The sequence below is a fragment of the Emydura macquarii genome, unplaced genomic scaffold (genome assembly GCF_026122565.2).
Source record: "Emydura macquarii macquarii isolate MOO-44397 ecotype Brisbane River unplaced genomic scaffold, CSIRO-AGI_Emac_v2 contig_1790, whole genome shotgun sequence".
Taxonomy (NCBI): Eukaryota; Metazoa; Chordata; order Testudines; family Chelidae; genus Emydura; species Emydura macquarii.
The window spans coordinates 16,872,700-16,893,712 of NW_027131927.1; positions in this window are offsets into that span (position 1 = coordinate 16,872,700).

Consider the following 21,013-nt stretch of genomic DNA (forward strand, 5'->3'; position numbering starts at 1 on the left):
CTTTTCCCTTGTAAAACCCCACACCCTCTTTGCCCCAAATAAACTTGTAAGTAGTTAAGAAACTGTTTTCTCTGCGTGGTGCTTGGTAACCTGGGGATTCCTTTACCTGTCTACAACACTTTTTGGCAGGAAGGTCCTATTCTACGGAGGCCCTGCAGCTGAGGATCGCAAATCACCAGGTGCTCCTCGGCCGCTACAACTTGAACCTCTGGTCCTCCCTCCAGAGGTTTGCGCAGAGTTTGCCTCAGGACCAGGCAGCAGATTTCACCACCCTCATCCAGGAGGGCGCGATGGTGACGGGAGCGGCCCTCCAGTCAGCCCGTGACACTGCGGATGCCACTAGTAGGGCGATGGCATCAGGCATTGTCATGCGTTGCTGCTCCTGGCTCCAATCCTCAGGGCTGTCGCAGGAGGTCCAGCAGTCAATCCAGGACCTGCCTTTTGACTGTGCTGGCCTTTTTTCTGACCGCACAGACGACAAACTGCACGCCCTGAAGGACTCCAGGGCCACCCTGAAGTTTTTGGGACTGTACATGCTGCAGGCCTCCCGGCGTCAGGCGCGATCAGGTCCCCAGTGTCAGCCCCAGCCGACACCGAGACCACCTCCCCGACCCGCTCAACCCAGGAGGGGTCGGGACCGGTACAGAACATCTAATCTCCGGGACCACCAAGGCCCCTCGGTGGGTCCCCAGCAAAGGCCTCCCAAGAGGAATACCAAGAGACAATTTTGATGGTGCGCATGAAGGTGGCACCTCCCCCATCCTCCCGGATCTAAACCTCCCCTTTGCATACACACTGAGGCCGTACTTTGCAGAGTGGCAGAGCATTACCTCCGACCGTTGGGTGTTGGGCGTAGTACGCAGAGGTTATGCCCTGCAACTCTCGGCCTTCCCCCCAGACTCTCCCCCTACCCCGTCCCTCTTCAGGGACCCCTCTCACGAGCATCTCCTCATTCAGGAGGTGAATTCTCTTCTCCTTGGGGTGGTGGAAGAGGTTCCTCCTCAGGAAAGAGGAAAGGGGTTCTACTCCCGTTATTTCCTCATTCCCAAGGCACAGGGGTCCTGAGGCCCATTCTGGACCTTCGCTGTCTGAACAGGTTCATCAGGCGCCTCAGATTCCATATGGTTTCCCTAGCCTCCATCATTCCTGCTCTAGATCCAGGGGACTGGTATGCTGCCCTCGACCTAAAGGACACTTATTTCCTTATTACTATCCTCACTGGTCACAGAAGGTTCCTCCGGTTTCTGGTAGCTGGCTGCCACTACCAGTTCTCAGCCCTGCCCTTTGGCCTTTCGTCTGCCCCCAGGGTCTTTACAAAGTGCATGGCGGTCGTGGCGGCCCACCTCCGCCGCAGAGGGGTTCAGATATTTCCCTACCTGGATGACTGGCTGATCCAGGGCAGGTCCAGGGCCCATGTGAGGAACAGCCTGGCACTCACCTGCGCCACATGCACCAGACTGGGGCTGCTCATCAACAAGCAGAAGTCTACTCTCATCCCGGTGCAGTGCATAGACTTCATCGGGGCCACCCTGGACGCCATCCAAGCCAGAGCCTTCCTCCCACAGCCTCACTTTGAGGCAACGGCCGCTATAATCGCCAATCTCCACAGGTCCCCCATGACGACAGCCAGGCACTGCCTCCAGCTGTTGGGACACATGGCAGCATGCACATATGTGGTGAGGCTGGCTCGCCTCAAGCTCAGGCCTCTCCAGGGGTGGCTAGCCTCGGTGTACGTACCAACTAGGCACTCGCTGAGCAGAGTGGTCACTGTCCCCACTCAGGTACTGTCCTCCCTGGATTGGTGGAGGGACCCAGGGGAGGTACTGAGGGGTGTTCCCTTCAGAGACTTGACACCCTCGATAACTCTGATTACGGATGCCTCGGATATGGATTGGGGGGCCCACATCAGCAGCGACCTCAGCACCCAGGGGCTCTGGTCGGCACAGGAGCAATGCCTCCACATCAACCTCCGGGAGCTCAGGGCAGCCCATCTGGCCTGCAAGGTGTTCCTCAGTTTCCTGAGGGGCAGGATGGTGCAGATCCTGATGGACAACACGGCGGCCATGTTTTACATAAACAGGCAGGGGGGAGTGCGCTCCTCGACCCTTTGCCAGGAGGCCATTTGACTTTGGGACCTTGCGGTGAGGCATGACTTCCACATATCTGCCTCTCACCTCCCAGTGGTCAGGAACATCGAGGCGGATCGCCTCAGCAGGTCGTTTCTACCCCGCCACGACTGGTCACTGCACCCGGAGGTTGTGACTTCCATTTTCCGCAAGTGGGGTGTTCCCCAACTGGACTTGTTCGCGTTGTCCTGGAACAAGAAGTGCTTGAGGTTCTGCTCGCTCTAGGGTTGCAAGCCAGGCTCCATCTCTGACACGTTCCTCATAGACTGGACGGGGACCCTGATGTATGCATTTCCCCCCATTCCGCTGATGCCCAAGGTTCCCTTGAAGATCAAGAGGGACAAGGCGGATATCATTCTGGTTGCCCCGGCCTGGCCGAGACAACATTGGTTCAGCATGTTGCTGGACCTATCCATCGCCACACCAATATTGCACCCGAGGCGTTATGACCTTCTCTCCCAGGACCAGGGTCGCCTGCTGCACCTGGACCTGGACTCCCTCCACCTGACAGCCTGGAGACTCTGTGGCTGACGGAGGGAGAGAGAGAGCCTGCTCGGTGCAGGTCCAACAGGTTTTGCTGGGCAGCAGAAAACCTTCCACTCAGGTTATGTACCGGGCCAAGTGGAAGCGCTTTACCTGTTGGGCAGAGTCCCGGGGTATCCCACCGAGCTGCTCGCCCATACTGGCGATCTTGGAGTACCTGCTCCAGCTGAAGCTGCAGGGCCTGGCCCTGGCCTCCCTGAGGGTACACCTGGCGGTCATCTCGGCCTTCCATCAGCTGTCCCTGAGGGTACACCTGGATCACCGCCTGCATCAGGACCTGCTACGAGCAGGTGAAGGTGCCGCTTCCAGGAGCTGTGACAGCGCTCTCAACCAGAGCCCAGGCCTCATCTGCGGCCTTCCTGGAGCAGATGCCCCTGCAGGATATCTGCAGGGCAGCGACCTGGTCGTCGGTCCACCCCTTCACATCCCACTACGCCATCGTGCAGCAGGTGAGAGAGGACGCGGGCTTCGACAGGGCTGTGCTGATGAGAGCAGCTCGCCGCTGACTCCTACCCACCTCCGAGGTATGGCTATTTAATCACCTATATTGAAATGGATATGAGCAATCACTCTAAGATAGAAAACAGGGTTACTTACCAGTAACTGTTGTTCTTCGAAATGTGTTGCTCATATCCATTCCACACCCACCCTTCGTCCCCGCTGTCGGAGTCGGCAAAAAGAAGGGACTGAGGGCCCTCAGGGCCGGCAGCGCCTGATATACCGCGGCATGAGCGCGGCACTCCAGGGGGTGCCGGAGCCGGCCCTATGGGGCTTGCTAGGGGAAAAAAAGTTCCGGGAACCAGTGCACAGGGCGCGCACTCACCTATATTGGAATGGATATGAGCAATACATCTCAAAGAACAACAGTTACTGGTAAGTAACCCTGTTTTTAAAACACAAACAATGGCTATATGCTGACTGTACCTAACCTTGGAGAAAACAGTTGAAACTAGATTATGCCATTTAGCCACAGCTCGGATCAGTGCTCTAGGGCAACTCTTCGGGGGTGGGGACTGTCTGCAATCTCAGAGTTCTAGGCCGTACAGGGTGGGTTGGGCATACTGCAGCAATCTCTGCAATGGAGCAGTCTGCTGCCCTCTCTGCTCCCAGCCAGCTCTGCAGGCTGTTATAGGGAAGGGAAAGTTATGATCCCACTTCTTCCCTACTCTGGGCTTTGTATAGGAGAGGTGGGAGAGGGAAGTTCTTTGTACCCTCTCTCAAATTCTAAGGCCTGGGACACTCTGGCCCTCAAATACAGATAGACGCAAAAAAGACAGGGCAGACTCGGAAACCTCGCAGAGTGCATCACTGGTTGGCTGGTTAATTTTTAATGAACTCACTTCTTATGGGCTTGCAGAATCCCATTCAATCTGGAGGGACTATCTGGCACTGGGTGCAGCTCAACATGAAGCAACTTTGATCCAGAGGATGGAAGCAGAGGGAGAAAGAAGAAAGCAGCATGCTGTAAAATAGACTCCAACTCAGACAATGCATGGATCTGTGAAATTTGTAACAAGCTGTGTCACTTTTGAATCAGGCTTGTCAGCCATAAGCTGATTCATCAGACACCTGACTTGACCTCTTATGTGTACCACATGATCCAGGGGATCAACGGTTGCCTATAGATATGGGCATCATGTAAGAAGTGAGTCTTTCAGAAGGATTTGATGAAGGATAGGATGGGGAAGCTGGATGGGGAAGGTTTTCCAAACATAAGCTGGTCACATGACTAATTTGCAACAACTCTATTAAAAGAAGAGGAGAAGCTCTAGAAGAGCAATAATATCAGTAGAGCTAGAAGAGACCAGTAATAAGTGTATGCCTGAGGCAAAGCCACACTATTGACAGGCACCATTGCATTGCATTTTGTTTCAGTTCTCTCCCTTCCCACACTGGACCAAACCAATGAGCCTACTCTCTTGAGAAGGGTCCCCCAGGTCAGTTATTAAGGAGGCTTTGGCAAAATCGCCTGGCTCATCAGAAACCCACTCAGATCTCAGGAAGGACTAGCATTAAATGATCATTGATAAACAATCCTTGGAGCTGAATATAGAGAGATTTTTCATGGTGATGACCTAGGTGTATAGCAGGGAAATTGAGTGCTCAGTTTTGGACACAGTAGAATTATCAAAGATTTCATGCCTTGGGGCTGGAGCAGTCTCTGAAAATACCAGTTATAAGTTACCCACCCTGGCTGTTTGTGTTTCTCAGTTTGCTTATGTTTGTGCCATGGTCTGGGCAATGAGAGGTTGTCACAGAGTGACTGGCCGTCTTTAAGGGGAGATGGGGCCAGCTCCACCTGTGTCATAATTAATTAGCTGAGGGGTTGGGACTAAGGAAAATCAGGTGGCAGCTTAATGGTCACCTAGGTCTCATAAAAGGGCTGAGAGAGAGCAGACTGGGGTACAAAACCACAAGGAGTAGGCAAGTTCTGGTGGAAGGCCCTGAGCCAGAGTTTGCAGAAGATGGGGTACTCCAGGGAAACCAGCCTAGGAGCCAGTGCTCTTTATGGGAACAAGGAAGGATACAAGTAATAGAGCCCAGGAAGGGACTGAGAATGGTAGTCCAGAGGAACCAGCCTAGGGGCCAGTGCTCTGTACCAGAGCAGAGGCAAACCCAAGGCACAGAACCCAGAAAGACAGTAAGAATGGTACACCAGAGGAGCCAGCCGGAGGGCCAAGTCCTCTACAGAAGAGCAGAGGAAAGATTCAAAGATAGCCTAGAAAGGGGCCAAGAATCCCATGAATAGTGGAAGAACCTGTTGTGTGCTGGGACCTTTTAGCTGGACTTTTGCTACCCTGGAAGGGGTTAAGTTTGTTTGGGCTAAGCCACATCTCCAGCACTGGCCTGTGTGTGGAACGCTGAGGAAACCCATCCTGGGGAAGGAAAATGAGGCAAGGCGTGCTAGCAGTGCCATGCTTAAGCAGAAGCAGCATTATGGAGTGGTCATGCCCTGTGACAGAGTACTAAGCCAATATCTAACCCACACATTACAGATGAGCTCTCCAAATATTCCTGGGCAGTCATGGCTGTAACCTTCTGCATGTAGTCAGGATAGGTAGGATAAAGGATTCAAGGATGCAGCTAACATTGGTATGCAGTTCCTCTCGGTAATAGCTGCAGCACTGATTGTCTAGAATGCCTTTGTCCTGGATGCAATGCCATATGCAATGGGAACTGTAAGGAGCTGAAGCCCATGAATGAGGTTGCTAGGATGATGGGGTGCTAGGATTTCCGCATTGTTAGAAGCATTCAGCACTGTTCAAGCTGCTCAGTAAGAGGGGAAAACTGTCCAAAGAGAAGAAGAAAATGACTCAGGCCTGGTCTACACTGACAATGAAGGTCTACTTAACGGCACTTACGTCAACCCCCTAAATCATGGTAAAATTCGACTTAAAAAAACCACCTCCAGAAGTGGCGTAGCGCTGAAGTTGAATTCTATGGGTCAAATGAGCATCAGTGAGGCAGAGCGCAACATAAATCTATGTCATTGATCTCCAGGAGGTATCCCATAATGCTCTGTTTTGACCACTCTGAACATTCGCACTTTGCTGCACCATGGCCACATAAACAGGAAATAGCTCCTCCCCTCAAACCCTGGGAAATTTTGAATTCCCATTTGCTGTTTGGTCAGTGTGGAGAGAGCTTTGTAGCTGAACTGCTCTTGGTGACTGCATGCCCCAAATGCGTTCCAGCATGGAATTGACCTGAGGTCTTGGATTTCATTAGCCTGTGGGGTGAAGCCTGTTCTGGCTCAGTTCCGAGCTAGCAAAAGAAACTTAGATATCTAAGAGAAGATATTGCGTGGTATGGTAGAAAAAGGTCACAACAGGGACATACAGCAGTGCTGCGTTAAAATCACAGAGCTGAGGCAGACATATCAAAAAACTAGGGAGGCGAACAGTCATTCTGGCTTGTCACCAAAAACGTGCTGCTTTTATGAGGAGCTACATGCAATTCTTGGCAGTGACCTCACCACTGTGCCATCATGCAGCATCGATACCGCTGAAGAATCCCAGTCCAGAATGAATGAGGAGGACTCTGTGAACGAGGAGAAGGATGAGGAGAACAGGGTGTTACCAGTCAGGTCTGTGTTCTTGGGGAACCAGGGCATAAAACCCCTACTTTCTCTGGCTCACCTGAATCCCACCCCCCAGCCTCTGCTTGAACCAGAAACCAAAAATAATAAAAAGGCAGTGGGAGACACACCTAAACCCCTCTGCAGGAAGACGCTGTGGCCTTCCCTGGAGTCTGGACCCAAGGAAGGGCCGCAGCCACCGGGCTGGACCGAAACAGGCCCAGCAGACAAGTCTGCCCAGCAACAGAGAGGCCGGGCTGTGATAGGGCTGACAGGCCAGTCTGCCCAGCAATCAAAAGGCCAGGCCATGATAGGACCACCCGGCCAGCCCAATCAGCAACAGTGGGGCAGAGCCCCTACAGGAAGGGGCAGTATAAAAGACAGGCCCCAGAGCTCAGTAAGGGGGAGCCTGCAGTCGGAGGTAGACGTGCTGCCCCGCCGGCTGAGGCCTAGGGACACCAGGGATGCTCGCCTTCCAGAGCAGAGACCCCGACCATCCCCCAAACCTGCCTCAGGGCCTGGGGACTGGGTAGGGCCTTCGGGTAGCTGGACCAGGCCATCAGGTCACGGTGACTGGACCGAGACCCCTGAGCAACCCGGATAGGAGATACCCCCCGAGGCCGGATGGGACCTGGAGGAGCTGCCTGACGCCAAGCCATCCCAAGAGCCCTGTGACCTGGAGGAGCTGCCTCTCGCAGAGGAGCTCCCTGCCTTGCTACCTGTGGATGAGGAGGGACTGGCGGGCCTACCCCAGAACACGTATCACAGCGACCCCAAGGACCCTGACGAGACAGGTACCTAGGGATACGGGGAGGAAGTGGCCCAGGGACAGCCATAGCCGTGGCTGAGAGAGGGGCAAGACCCCGTCGGCACGTCGCGGCAGGAGCCCCGCTGACTCAGTGGCAACACCTTTGCCACTGCTAGGGTCCTGGGCTGGGACGCAGTGGAGACGGGTGGGCCTGCATCCCCCTCCCCCCTTCCCTAGCCACCCCGGGAGAGCCTCCTCCTCTCTACCGCTCCAGAGAGTGGACCCACTGCTTGCCCGCCCTGCCTAAGGGCTGGGGCAATTGATTGCTTGCTCGCTCGCCCCGCCCTGCCAAGGGCCAGAGCGATAGACTGCTTGCCTGCTCGCCCTGCCTAAGGGCTGAGGTGATAGACTGCTTGACATTCCGCCCAGCCTGAGGGCTGGACTACGACTCATATGGAGATGCTGTTCCCCATTTAAGAAGGCGCTGTGGCCTTCCCCGGAGTCTGGACCTGAGGAAGGGCCGCAGCGACCGGGCCAGATCAGACGGCCATCCAACACCCTCCAAACAAGGGTGATAGTATTAAGGCCACTCCCCTAGCCTCATCTACATCAAAGATGTAAAAAGGAGACTTCTTGATTAGCACATCGAATGGAAAACAGAAAGCCTCATCTACATCGAAAATGGAACAAGAATTAGCGTACCAAATGGAGAACCAAGCTCCAAAGCAGGAACCGCACTGAACTCTGGGATTGGCAAAGCAGGGACGCACTGCATGATGGGAGATCTCTGCTCCTGATGTTAATGAACCCAGACCTGCACACACCCAGCTCCGCAGTTATCAGACCATTATAGTTATTGATATCCAAAACACTGAATCTTCCTGACTGCATTGTGAGCTCCCTGGAAGAAACACGGCCCATAGCCAGGAATGATCAGCTCCTATTGTCCAGCATAAAAAAAACCACTCTGGTATACTCCCTTGAGTCATTGTTTACCCATAAACAAACCTAGTGTTCTCCTTTGAACCATTGTTTCTTCCCTACAAAAACCCCCTACCCAAGTTCAAACCTCTGTTCTAATGCCTGAATTCAAATGCTGCATCAGTTCCACTGGGACTTCATCTTTTCCTGACTGACTATGTTGGGGGCTTTGCCTGTCTCAAGCGCTCCAGACGCTAAGCTGAACAGCCTGTCTCCTGGGAACCGTTGAGCTGCATGGAGTGTTGACACCTCCCCTCCCTTACTTCCCCCAACACACACTCTCTCTCTCTCTGGTTAAACCTACTTCTTCCCCTTAGACCTAATTTAATCTCTCTTTCTCTTTTCGTCCAGGTATGACTTTTTACACATGACTGTTATAATCAAACCTGGGCTAGCTTTCTCTAATACCGCAACTGAAACTGTGTAATATTGTAACTGTTTGATTTGTTTTTCTCTCCTTGTATGGTTATTACTATTAGTATCATAAGTTTTATATACCTGGCAATAAAATAACTGTTATAATCGCGCTGGTTGCCAGTCTCTCTCTCCAAATTTAATTTACTCCTTTGTGTTCTTGGCTTTCCTATCTTGTTCTGCAGCAACACTTCTTTTACCTAAGCCAAAGATCCCTGGAGTGCCCAAAAATCCTATGGGGTTTGCTCATCAAGGGGGTTACTACTAGAACAATTGTAGAGTGAGAGTGGGAATAGAGATGTGCTGAACCTGTGGCATATAAGCCAAGGAGTGTTGCTCTGCCTAGCTTGCGGAGTCCAGGGGCAAATAAGGGGGGCAACTGAAAAGTGCTGTTTGGACCCAGCCTGCTCAGAAGTGCACTCTATTCTGGTGCTGTGCAAAGGGGCATATAAGAGTGGCCGCTGAAAGTGCTGTGTAACCCAGCCTGCTGAGTTCAGGGACATATAAGAGGTCAGTGGAGAGTGCTGATAGCCCAGTCTGCTCAAACGTACTCTGCTAATCTGGAATGTGTGTGTGTATATGTGGGGGGTTTACTTGAACCTGGGGCTGGAGGAACCCAGCCCTGAAAACCTTAGGTCCTGCAGGATAGCTCCATTGGGAGGGGACTTGTAGTCATATGAACACACAAGTAACACAAGCAATACATTAATAGAATCACACACCCCCTTCCAGGAAAGTAACCCTAATAAATGAGCGTACCCCAAAGTGACAGGCAAATTTAGTAACAAGGGGGCAGGAGAGCGGGGTATCCAGTCTCCCTGAGAGTCAGGACCTGTTCGTTACCCCAGAGCAGCCCAGCCGGACACAGGACGGTGGTACTGACCAAGATGCTGGGGAAGGTACATCTGATGAGTGTGTATAGCAAATCTCATTTCTGTGGTTATGTCCCCAGTCCAGCTTCTTATTTTTGGGAAAAAAGGAGTTTGTGTTTTTGATGGGATGGGCTTCCTTGGGTGTTGGTAAATTTCAGCAGAGGATTACCCCCAGAACAGACTATTTATGTTCACGGGGATGCTCCGAGAATCTATTGTGGATATCTCAAAGAAACTTTCATGTAGGTACTCTGCAATCCTTTGCAGAAGATTTCTGGTGAGGGCAGCCTTATTTCTTCTGGCATGGTACGAAACTTTACCCTGCCACTTTACTATTAAATGAGCAGGCATCATTGCAGAACACAGCACAGCAGCATAAGGGCCAGGCCTGTACCCCAATGCTTGCAGCAAATCTTCCCTTTCCACCTGCATTACCCTCAGGAGACTGATATCACACATGGTCACCTAGGAAGATGGCGTGAGTTTACAGTACCCGACCAATATAGTCACTGCATCTTATTCCCCTGCCATGGATGGTATCCCCAAACCCCTAAACAGACAATTCCTAGTCATGGTAGTGTTGGCATGGGTGTTATGGGTCTGGGAACTGGTTGCCCTATCTTTTCTCCAGCTACACTTCACCCATAGCCTTCTCTAATCTCTTTTGACCACCTCTCCCAAACGGGTCTTTGGGATGGTAAAGGGGAGCCCAATGATCCTGCTCCTTGCTTAAATAAGTGTGGATTGGGGAATTTAGTGCTTCTGAGACCTCACTATAATGGATGCAAGGGTCGCTTACTTACCATGTCTGGAACGCCACTCCGACCTGTGCAATACATACAGATTGGAATGTGGGTCTGGCTTCGCCTTGTGAATATGAAAGGGAGTTATTTTTACATTGTAACATTTCTTTTACTCCATGCGGTCAGCTAACAATGGCAACTTTGTGCTTTGCTTGCCTTTCAATGGACACTTCGGCCTTCACGCCATCTTGCACTCCCGCAGAGCGCCTTTCCCAGATTAGGAACTGGAAAAAAACCACCTTGGAATGACATGTTCCACGAACTAATGAATGCCTCCACGGCTGCTGACACAGATCTCAGAGTCTGGAGAATGTCCTTATGAGAAAAACTAGACATGGATCTGAAGCACAGAAAATCAGCACAGGAGCATGCAACGCAACAGGAGATGTTGCATATTATGAGGGATAAGTCTGACATGCTGAGGCGTCTGGTAGAGCTGCAGGAAGAGCAACAGCAGAACAGACTCCCTCTGTAGCCCCTCCAAAATGCTCAACCAACAAGCAGTTTCTTACCAGGCCCCACCCCCAAGCACTGTAGGAGTAGGTTGAGCAGGGTGCAGTACGTGCTCCACTCCACGCCGATGGAGGCGAGCAGAAAGAGGCGACGGCCCCTTTAAGAACTGCATGCAACCATTGCTGTTTGCACAATCACACTTTGCTTTGGATAGCCAAGCAGCTTGATGACAATGTTAACGTATGTTCCTTTCCCCTCACTGAAACGGCTCACAAATAAAACCATACTGCTTTAAAAAACATCTGTCTTTATTCATTCATAGCCTGGAGATTGTTGGTGAGGAATGAAGGAGAGTGGGCCGATGGTGCAAGGGTGGGGGATGGGAAAGAAAGGCACAGCACTGACAGAGACATACTTTACTGTGGTTCATTCCAAAAATGGTTTTTCAAGGCTTCCCTGAGGTGTAGCGTTCCGTGGCTGGCTCTCACTGGAATCAGGCTGGCCGCAAATTTTGAGCAGCCAGTCAGCCTCCATGACCCAACCCTGGGGGAACTTTTCCCTCTTTGTTTCACACACGGTATGGAGCACACAGCATGCAGAGATAACTGCTGGGATGTTTTTTTCACTGAAGTCAAGCCTAGTGAGTAGACATCTCCATCTTGATTTTAAGCGGCCAAATGCACATTCCACCACCATTCTGCACTTGCTGAGCCTATTATTGAAACATTCCTTCTCGCTGTCCAGGTGCCCGGTGTAGGGCTTCATTAGCCAGAGGAGCAAGGGGTAAGCAGGATTCCCGCAGGATCACTATTGGCATTTCAACGTTCCCAATATTTATTTTTTGGTCAGGGAAGAAAGTGTCTGCCTGTATCTTTTTTAACAGACCTGAGTTCCTAAAGATGCGTGAGTCATGCACCCTTCCATGTCGGTGAAACGTCCTTTGTGATCCACAAGGGCCTGCAATACCACTGAGATGTATCCTTTCCAATTTATGTACTCTGTGGCAAGGTGAGCCAGTGCTAAGATAGGGCTATGTGTGCCATCTATTGCCACCACAGTTTGAGAACCCCATTGTGGCAAACCTGCGTGCATGTTTCCCAAAGTCACTACCCTTCATAGCAGAAGTCTATTAATGGCTCTGCACACTTGCATCATAGCAGCTCCCGTGGTGGATTTACCGACTCTGAATTGATTCCCAACTGACCAGTAGCAGTCTGGGGTTGCCAGCTTCCACTGAGTTCTCCACTGTTAGAGCTGGTCTCAAGCAAGTATTTATGCGCTTCAGGGCTGGGAACAGCTCTGCACAAAGTTCAAGGAAAGTGGCCTTTCACATACGAAAATTCTGCAGCCACTGCTCATCATCCCACACCTTCATCACGATGCGATCCCACCACTGTGTTTGTTTCTCGGAACCAGAACTGGCACACCACTGACTGAAGATGGTGTGTGACAACCTGCAACGAACAGGAATTGTTTTGCTTTATGGCTTGTAGCAGGGCGGGCTCAGTAAATATTGCAATTTTCCGCACTGCGGCTCCTGTCTCGCCCTTGAAAATACTGCAGGATAAGTCAAGAGGTATTTGTGACGCTCACAATGATAGTGCAGAACTGAGCGGGCTCTATGCCTCTCCGGCAATGGCATGTGCATGGCAGAGAAAAATGGCACAAAAAAGCGTTTGCCGTTTGTTTGGGACTAGAAAGGAGGGGGAGAGAGCACATTGCATCATGGGAGGATGACAACCTTCCCAAAAACCTCTGTGTCTAGTTGCACTGTGGGATAGCTACCCACAGTGCACTGCTTTCATTGTCAACCCAACTGCGGCTAGTGGGGATGCAAGACCCCGATGCAATGAGCATGGTGTGATCACACTCCTGCGACTTCTAAAATTTGGTGGTTTTAAGTCGATTTAAAATAAATCTACTTCACTCCTAGTGTAGACATACCCTGAGATGCACATACCTGCATATCTTCACCCACCTGAATCTTATTATCATATGGAAATCATTCATTTCTGTATGCTAATGAGGTCTCTGCACTCAGGGAAGCACTTGGAAAAGGTGAAATGCTTTTAGGAAGGCACTCAGTGTCCCAAAGTACATACATAGCATGGATGATGCATCAGACGCAGGGTATTCAAGATGACTCTGGACATGGCAGTGGAGCTGACAACCACAAGAAGGACAAAAGATGAAGGTCAATCTCAGTAACTGTACATTCAGTCTTGATCCAGTCAGAATACATCCATATTTTACACTGATATTTTAAATACAATTGCTGCTTTCTATTACCGTTTTGTCCTGCATAGCTGCTCGTGTTAGGGTGTCCAGGCTCAATCCCTCACTTATGTCCTCTCTTATGCACCTGTGTAGGCCAGCCCTCAGAGAGGGGAGAGCATGGTGGTTGACTGCTACAAGGTATCATCTTGTGACTCCTCAGGTAGTTGTGCATTAGGTGTAATTATCTCAGAGTCCCTCCCTGCTGCGCGTATGCGGGCCAATGGGCACTTAACCATGCCCTAACCCTGCCCTCAGATAGAGTGCACAGCACTCAGGGGCTTGACAAGGACTTAGACACTGTTGAAAATGCCTTGAGCATCCAAAGGAGGTGGGAGTGGGGATACTGTAGGCCACTCAAACCACCAATTTCACCAATGTAAGCTGCTGCAAACGTCAGCCAGAGCTTTAAGTGCAAAACACAGAGAAGGCTGGGCTGCTTTGCACTAATTTTCACTGCCAGCGCCTCTCTCCTGTGACTTCCTCCTCTGCGCCAATAAGGTTAAGTTCAAAGCTCAGTCAAGACTGTTTGTTGTTTCCATGCTGTTACTATGTTGATGCCAGTATTTATAACACAAAAGATAGGCAGTTATCTGAAAATGATTATATGGCTGATTCTATTTCATGTTTCTCTGAACTCTGTTGATGCTGACTTTCATTCAGCAAATAAAAGGCTCAGGCTTAGGTTACTTAATCTGAAACTTGAATGGAATCCAACTATAAATTACAATATAGCACCAGGCCCTTTACTTTACATGCAGATTAGTTTCTTGGGGCAGGCATGATCAAATTTCACTTGTTTCCAAAGGCAGTTGCAATAGGCTTCTAACTGGAGGAAGTTATTTGCTCTGCAGAAAGCACATAATATACTATGTATAAAACCCTGCCCACAGCTTAGGCTCATTCTTCGTTAGATCCAAAACATAGCTACGAAGATTTTTTTTTTTTAAAGAAATAAGGATTCCATGTCACCTGTCACCTAGATTAATCACTGATTAAGCCCTCAGAAACTCAGTACCACTCTCCAAACTGAAGCAATTTAGAAGTTTAGGGTCAAACCCTGTCTCTCTTCCTTTGTGGTCCTAGAGGTCCCTGGCTGTGATAGAATTGGTGTTTTTCTGGTGTGTGAGGAAGGATAGGAGGCTGGGATTCTGATCAAAGGTTCTGAAGCCCCAGTCTGCTGTGGAGCTAAACAGGGGCTTTCTGAACTCCAACATGCAAGAGTGTTGGGGCTGGCCAAGTGGAGGATCAGGGACAGAGCTTGCGAGATCCATACAGCTGCAGATACAATAGCTTTTCTGCTGATGTTGACAAAAGCACTCTTCTGTCTGCATAACTGCAGCTGCACTGGGGGTTTTGCTCACATAGTTATGTCAGCTTAGGGGGCTGTTTTTTCCCCACACATCTGACCAACATAGCTATGCCATGTACTGTACAGGCTAAAACTTTTGTAGTGTACAGGCTAAAATCGAGGCAATAAATCAAAGGCCTAGGAACTGCATTACTGTCAGCAAAGGGTGCAACAGGGAAATGGAGTGTCATAAGGGGAGAAGGGGGACAATCTAGAGAACAAGAAGACTGTTCAGACTGGAGACACTGTTTCCAAGAGGTTTTTGGGCAGGAGTGCATGCAAAATCAATAGGGCAAAGGACTGAGAGTCAAGAAATGTGAGCTATTTTTCACAGTAATTGTTTTAACCTAGGACAAGTCATTTCACTTTCTTATGATTCCGTTTCCCCATCTGTATAATGGAGATAGTTATGTTCACACTCTTTCATAAAGGGCTTTGAGATGTATAGTAATACAAGTTTTAGACGTTATAATTTACCACTATTTTTGTTTGTATAAGTCTAAATTGGAACACTAAAATAATATGAATGCTTGAATAAATTGAATAATAGAACACTTGTTTCCTGCTTCAATGTTTATTTATGCAGCCACTCTCTCAATGTGTGCTATAAATTAGATATGGAAACATGCCAGAGTCAACATTGCAATAATTTTTATACTCCCTGTTTCAGGTATCTGATCTTGGATTTTCCCAAGCTGAAGATTTCACTGTCTCTCTTCCTTTATGGAGGTGGATGTTGTTCGTTTTGGGGAGAGACAAAAATCCATTGGTTTGTAACCTTAGACCTGGTGTAAAAAGGAAACACATTCTTTTCACAAAAAGGATTTATTGTCCATGAATACCTCCATACAGGATGAGACAGAGTGAAATCTTCAGCTTGGGAAAATCCAAAACCAGATACCCAAAGTGGAGAGTATAAAAATTATTGCAGTGTTGACTCTGGCATGTCTCCAAATCTAATTTGTAGCACATATTAAGAGACTGGTTCCCAGAGCTCCCATCATCAAAAAGCTACATATGCTTTATAAATCCCCTTCATAAGGTGCTGTTGTGGCCTACCAGTTCTGGAGGCCGCTGCATCATGGTGGGGTGGAGCCGTAGCCTTCTGACTGTCCCTTCTTACCCCTTTGAGGTGCCATTCTTTCTCAGGAAATGGGGAATGAGCAGTCCTTGTAAAGTTCCTTATGAACCCATATAAAAACCAGGTGGAATCTGGCCTGTGGACTGTAATGCCCAAAGTAATTCCTTTTCTAGGTGTTCCAACTGAATTTTTGGATGGGGGTTACTCCCAGGAGCTGTTGCTATCTAGTGCCCTCAATGTCTGTTGGATCTCCTCATGCATATTAAGATCTGTTAAGTGCTTAAAGGGCAATATTCACTTGGTCAAAAGCAAAATCCTATTACTTTTTTTTAAAACTTTGTCTAAAAGTTACCGGTGGTGTGGATGGTTATCAGATTGACAGACTTATTCCTGGCCACTCTGGCGCCAAGTTCTGAAGAGTGTGAGGAGTAATGGAGAGAGTGAGACAGTAGTGGGCAAGTGGAAAGCATCTGCCCCGGGATAACTCACCTGAGGCAATGTGTTCTACAGAGCTACACCACCTGTGGGTTCCTTCCATTTTTATCATCTCACTTCTAGTACTCTGACTGGAGTACGCTCAGGCCTACAAGCTGAGGCCTAGGATACACTAGAAAACGTTTGTCAGGAGAGCTGAACTGATAGAGCTATACTGAACAATGGTCCTAGTACAGGTGAACCATATACCAGCAAAAAAAGGCTTTTGCCAATGTATCTTATACTGGTTCCTGGAAAAAAACCCAGCTATGCAGACATATGGACTTTTTTTGCCAGTATAACTGAATCTACAGACGGGGTTTTGCCAGTTCAGAATTGTTGTAAAAAATTAATTCCCCTCAGTGACATTACTATGTGCACAAAAGTTTCTAGTGTAGACCTGGCCTTAATCTTACGTTTAATCCCAATGTCAAACTAGCTCACAAACTAAACACTTTTTGTAATCTCACTTTACGGAAACTGCTGTGAGTAGGTAAAACCAAGCACTTCTAACTATACATTGAACAGCTGCCTTTTGGATTATACTTTTTACTGGTTTATTTTATGACAGTGTTTGTTGACTAGTAGTCAGGACACATTTATATTGCAATACATATCCGTTCTCTGTTTATTATATCCCTTTGTAAATACTTACTTACGGAATTACTATAATTCTGTGCCTCTTCCTTATTGTTGGCAATGAACAATTAAGAGTCACAGCCATCCCTTTACTGGGCTTGATTTACAGGAGAATTGTAGATCAGCTCTTATTTTATCTCAGTTGTATATTCCATCTCTAGCAAGGGCCCAGAAATATGAACTTTTTTTTTTTTTTTTGCATATAGTGTATTGGAAGCTGAAGTCTATAAAGCATAACTTAGAAAATAGTTATTTTTTCCTCTTGCAGTGTGCCTTATTAACAGTATTAATTATCTGAACCATAGTGATTAATTAACTGAAGAAAGCCCATGATGGAAAGAATAGCAGGACTAAGGGCAAGCACTTCACAGTGAATCTGATTTCCACACCAATTTATGGCCTCATCTTCTCCTGTGCTGGGGCAACTGTGTGCTACTCCAATGGTGCAAAACCTGCCCTAAAAGACTGGCTTCCCAGCAAGATCATTCCGTCATTGGAGAATCATTAAGTGGCCCATGAAAAACCTCTGTAGCAGTTCTTATGGCATAAGAGTTGCTAAGGAGTGTTTCTGCCACCCCCCTGTGAATTTCAGGCTGCTTTTACTTGCGGTAGGGTGACCAGATAGCAAGTGTGAAAAATTGGGACAGGGTGGAAGATAATAGGTGTTTATATAGGAGAAAGCCCTGAAAATCGGGACTTTCCCTATAAAATCGGGACATCTGGTCACCCTATCTTGTGGTGGGAGACCAGGTCAGTTCAGAGCTGCTTCCAGATTGGGAGGGGTATGTGTGATGACATAAAAGTGAATGAAGCCAACTTTTCAACTCTCCCTACACAATAGCACTCAGGGCCAGCTTTTTAAAGGTATCTAAGAACCTAAAGTTTCAGTTAGGTGCCTAATAGAATTTTCAAAAGCACCTAGATGCCTACATTGCCGGGGAGAGGTATAATACAAAGATATTTAGGGACTTAAAGATGAAGATAGGCGCCTAGACAGATTTTCAACAGCGCCTAATCAGGCTAGATGCCTAACTCTGGTTGAAATCAACTTGCTTAGGTGCATGAGAAAATCCCATTAGAAGCTTCAATACCCTTGTAAATCTTGCCTTGAGTGGAGGTACACTCTTGCTTTATATCAGTATAGCTCCGATCTGAATCAGGCTCTTCTTCTTTAGCTACAGGGCTCTTTAAAAAGTAAACAAAAAAATAACTGGAGAGAATGTGACACTTTAAAAATTAGCTTTGTGACTCAGACCACTTACTTGGTTTTGCAAGACTATTCTTAGAGGGAGAAAACATAGGATTTCCAACATTGCAATACAGAGCACTTTATCATTAGCAAGATAACAAGTGTCAATCACCATTGCTATATCTGCCTGCAGGAAAGAGGGCTTGACTTCACTCCAGATGCCAGCAAACCTAGCCATTGAATCACTTAAAAGAGAGAGGGAGATTATTTTTGAGGCCAAGCCCATGTGTCTAAAAGAATTACCAGATTTCTAGATAAGTGCAGCAGTGACTACTATCAAAACAAGGTCTAGGAAGTTAAAGAGCTGAACTAATCCAATTTCAAATATCAGAGTTGAGGCTGAACGAAAAATCCCAGATCCCAATATCCCCAAATGTGGAGAAGGCCAGAGCCTAATTTTTCAGTTCATATCCCTCTCTAGTAAAAACGGCATTGTTATTGCTAATGAATGCAGTGGGGGTGAGGATGGGGGAAATGGGGGATTAAACAGGAGGAGGAAGTAAAATCATAATATACTAATATAATCTCTTGTTTATTAAAACAGTTGTTAAAAATAAATAAATATTATGAATCAGGAATTTCAAAACACCCCATTAGGCTTACTTAAGCAGCAGTGTAATCAGATTCCAGAGTGCGCTCCCACCTCAGCTCTGTCACCAGCCTTTTAAACGTAGGTGCCATGTAGGAAGTTAGCTGCAACAATGTATAATTGTTCAACTATTCCAGGCACTTTTAGAAAATAGAAAGCCGGCAGCTTACCACATCTCCAGTTTATTTATATGGCTATACCTCAAAACTGATTAATATTTGAGATGTTGCATTTAAAAACAGTGATAATTTATACTGACCAAGAAATAAGCCACGTTACAAATATCTGAGTCACTCTAACACTTACACTATGTAAATCCCTTACTATAAAGCAGTGGGACAAATTTATTACATGTATAAATTTGTCAAATTCATAAAATTAAAATTTGCTTAAAGAAATGTAATGCTGGTGAACATTTGGTTAATGACTTGATCTATTAAAAACAAAACCCTGTCACCTTCTCCCAAGCATTAGGCAGTGAAGACACATGTTCCTGTACATTTACTTCATGAGAATCAGGAGTCATGTTCATTTAGGACCAGATACCACCACCGGTACTCATATGGATTAGTATCTTATTCCACAGGTTGTTGCACTGATTTCAGTGGGCTTATTTGCAGAGTGTGGTACTACTCCAGATGAATAAGGGGAGCTGCTGAATCTGGCCCTTAGGAGGAAACTTCAGATGATTTGTATCAGTTGGGTAAGAGAGCATTTTTTCACTGGCTTCAAATTCCCTTTTAATAAGTCTGAAAGGTTGGCCCTGTGTGACTTATTCTGTAATGTACCATGAGAGTGCTCGAAAAAATAGAAACTGCTTGTGGTAATATTTCTTGTGTTCCCAGAGGGATGAAACCTACAATTTACCAACCAGTGTTACAATGCCTGAAACACTCAAGCAGTAGAGCAACAATAGTTTTCCCCCTCAGTCCTACATATACGGCACTTTTATTTTTTTAGTTGACCACCCACAGACTCAATCCAACTAATTACACACACACACACACAAAAATCATGAAGGACGCACTTCCTAGTTAGATTTGATCCATCTATACATGTCAGTTAAGGTCAAGTATGAAGCTTGTTTAAGCCAGGCCCTCAGCAGGTGTAAATCAGTTATCTCCATTGATTTGAATGGTGCTACACCAATTTACACCAGTTCAGGCTCTGTTCTCAAGGGAAAAAAAAGTTAAGAAATATAAAGCAATTCCTCAAGCAGGGGGAGGAGCAAAAGTTGGAGCAGGGACACGCTGGGTTGTTGAACTATTAATGCAGCACAGCTCTACAATTCTCCTTGTGTGTCAGTATGTAGAGGGGCAGGGGGTCTGGAGTTTGATGGAACAGCATCTGGGGGAGGGAAGGAGGCAGAAGCAGAGGATCTGCCATTACGTGCTGTGACCCTTCTGTGCCCAGGGTAGCCTCCTGAAAACGCCAAAATCAGGGCAGGCTGTAAAAGGAGAGCAGATTCTCCTGACACTGGTGGGTGGCACTGAAGCCAGACTTCCCAACCAGCCACAAACTGTGATTTTGATTTCCCACACTGGTTATCAAGAAGCCAGTATACAAATACACGCAGTCCCCTTTACTGCATTCCAGTCTCTGGCTCCCAGTCAGCCAGTAGGTCCAGTAAAGAGACCAGTTATTTAAACTCTATGCTCTTTACTAAAAAGGTTCCCTCTGACCCCAAAGGGTCAGCCACAGTACCAGATCAATGTAAGTTTGGATCTTATCCAAAATACCATGCTGCCAGCCAATCCTTTAGTAACTAAAACTAAAAGTTTATTATAAAAAGAAAGAAGCAAACCATAAGAGAAATGTTAAAGGATTAAAGCAATCAGATACATACAAATGATTTGAAAGTCCATATACATCAGGTTTCTAGAAGAATTGTGGAGTTTGCAGGCTTGTATAGTTCCTCTGGTATACGTCCAGTAACTGGACGGGCCTCAGTCCTTTGTTTCACAGCTTCAGTTGCAGATGACTTGATCCAGAGGTAGGTTGGTACTGAAAGCTGAACAGGAATGATGACCAAAATGGATTCCAGGCTTTGCCTTATATACCCTCTGGTCCTTTCCATGCTGCTTGTGAAATTTCACAGGAACCCAAATGGAGTCCAGAGTCACATGAGCAAGTCCTGGTAACTCATCAGATATATCCCTGGCTTCTCCCCCTGGGCCCCTTGCATCTGTGGATGTCTCAATGGGCCATTAAGCAGGCTATTGTCCTGCCGCCACCCTGTCTAGGGTGTGTCTCAGATAGCACAATTTGAAATACAGATATACCAAATATATCCATAACTTCCATTACACATATTACACATGAACATAAGTATTATCAT